At 48.4% G+C, this 2,588-nt stretch overlaps 1 pseudogene; it reads left to right on the plus strand.

Annotated features, from left to right (window-relative positions):
* The first annotated feature begins 213 nt into the window (after positions 1-213).
* LOC107110700 lies at positions 214-891 on the plus strand (annotated as a pseudogene).
* The last annotated feature ends 1,697 nt before the right edge of the window (positions 892-2,588 follow it).

Here is a 2,588-nt window from a genome sequence, read left to right on the forward strand (position 1 = left end):
CATATCCCCCAAGTGCCAGAGCCATGTGTGGAACACAAAGTGGGGTTTAGCTTCCAACAGTGCTCAAGCGGGGTGTGTCTAGCTACTGAGGACATCACTAAAATTCCTCAGGAGTATAAAGACTTAGCCTGAGTTTTTGCCGAAGAAGAAGCCGATGAGCTGCCCCCCCACCGTAACTCAGACTGTGCGATTGAGTTGTTACCGGGGCACAAGATGCCCAAGGGAAAGTTCTATCCTATGAGCCCTTGGGAGAAAGTGGAATTACGGAAATTTATTGACAAAAACTTGGCCAGAGGCTTCATCCGGCCAGCCTCCTCCCCGGTTTCAGCCCCCGTCCTCTTCTGGAAAAAGAAGGATGGGGGTTTGCGGGTTTGCACTGACTACCAGGGGTTGAATGCAGTCTCCTCCACAAATGCTTATCCCATGCCATTAATCAAAGATCTCTTAGCCGAAGTGGCCAAGGGAAAGATTTTCTCCAAACTTGATTTACAGGACACTTAGTTTCGTGTGCGCATACGAGAGGAGGACAAATTCAAAACGGCGTTCAATACCCCTTTAGGCCAGTTTGAATACCTGGTGATGCCATTCAATCTCCAGGGGGCTCCGGGAGTATTTATGAATTTGATAAATGAGGTGTTGCATAAGCACCTGTTTAAGGGGGTTCTTGTCTATTTAGACGACATTTTGCTGTATTCCCCTGACAAATCCTCTCATGTGAAGTTGGTCAGAGAGGTGCTCAAAACGTTGCACAAGCACAAGCTGTTTGCCAAACTCTCAAAATGCGAGTTCCATCAGACGGAAATTGATTTTTTGGGTTATCACATCTCCCCCCGCAGCATAGAAATGGACCAGGGAAACGTAAAAGACGTTTTGGGGTTGGGAAGCCCCTAAAACGCGCCGGCAACTTCAAAGCTTCCTAGGGTTTGCCAATTTCCATAGAAAATTTCTGCCAAACTTTGCTCAAGTAACCTTGCCCCTTACTGACTTACTGAAAACAAAGGGGAAGGGACCTGAGGCTACCAAGCCAGGGGCTAAACTGCTTTAGACCCCTGAGTGCCAAGATGCGTTCGATAAACTGAAAGCTCTTTTCACCACCGAACCCGTGTTGGCGCACCCGGATGAAACGAAAAAATTTGTAGTGCAAACTGACGCCTCAGATGTCGCTATGGGTGGGACGATCCTGCAACAGGGGGAGATGGCAAACTCCATCCCATAGCTTACGTATCCGGCAAATTCACTGACACTGAGCGCAATTGGTTGGTCTGGGAGAAAGAGGCAGGGGTCATCCGGCTGGCTCTCTCCACATGGAGACATTGGTTAGAAGAGGCGAGGGTGCCATTTGAAGTATGGACAGATCACAAAAACCTAGAACTCCTCCGTACCCCCCGAAATCTAAATGCCAAACAACTTCGGTGGGCTGATTTCTTCTCCAAGTTCCAATTTACCCTACACCATTTCCCGGGCAAGTCGAACTCTCTGGCGGATGCCTTGTCCCACCTCCCGCAGCATGAAAGCCGGCAGGAGGAGGTCCTGGATTCCATGTTCACGCCTTCTCAATTGGGTGGAGTAGTGACGACACATGGGCAAGTTAAGCGGGCCCTCCTTCTGGGGGATGGGAAACCAAGGTGGAGGTGGTGGGGGACTTGGTGCAAGGGAAGAATGGTTGCTTGTTTAAAGATGAAAAACTTTTTGTTCCCAGATTTTTGCGGGGGGGAGTAATGGGCCTGGTCCATGGATCTAAACCGGCTGGCCACATGGGCTTTGTCAAATCACTGCACTTACCACACCAATTTTGGTGGCCACACATGCACAAGGATTTATCTCTGTATGTACACTCCTGCCAAACCTGCATCATGTGCAAACCCCGGAAAGGGAAACCCCCTGGATTATTGAAACCATTACCAACCCCAAGTAGACAATGGGAGGTGATTTCCATGGATTTCATCACAGACTTACCTCCTAGTAAAAACATGACAGTAATTTGGGTGGTTGTGGATTTGTTCTCCAAACAAGCCCATTTCATTCCATTCCCCAGTTTGCCGACAGCATGAACGTTGGCTAAAGCATTTCTCAAACATGTTTTCAGACTACACACTTTGCCTACCAAGATAATAACCGACAGGGGCTCCCAATTTATTTCGAGATTCTGGGGGGGGGCTCATGGAACTCATGGGGATAGAACGGGGGCTGAGCAGTGGCTACCACCCAGAAACTGATGGCCAATTGGAACGTGTTAATCAAACACTTGAACAATACTTACGGTGTTTCACAAACTATCAACAAGAAAATTGGGTGGAATTACTGACTTTAGCTGAATTTTGTTATAATAATGCTCACTACTCATCTATAGGAGTATCACCATTCAAAGATGCTCTCGGCTATGACAGCCCCCCGATTCCCCTTCTAACCTCAACCCCCGGGAAAGGGGGGGCATCCGACTGGTGTAAAGCATTAAGGGACTCGTGGCCACAGATATGTGAAACATTGGACATTGCCAAGGCAGCTTACAAGCACCAGGCTGACAAGAAACGGGTGGAGGGTTGGGTTCTGAAGCCTGGAGATCAGGTATATGTATCCACAAAGAATCT

This window comes from Gekko japonicus, unplaced genomic scaffold, assembly GCF_001447785.1.
Source record: "Gekko japonicus isolate JY-2015 unplaced genomic scaffold, Gekko_japonicus_V1.1 scaffold463, whole genome shotgun sequence".
NCBI classification, from domain to species: domain Eukaryota; kingdom Metazoa; phylum Chordata; class Lepidosauria; order Squamata; family Gekkonidae; genus Gekko; species Gekko japonicus.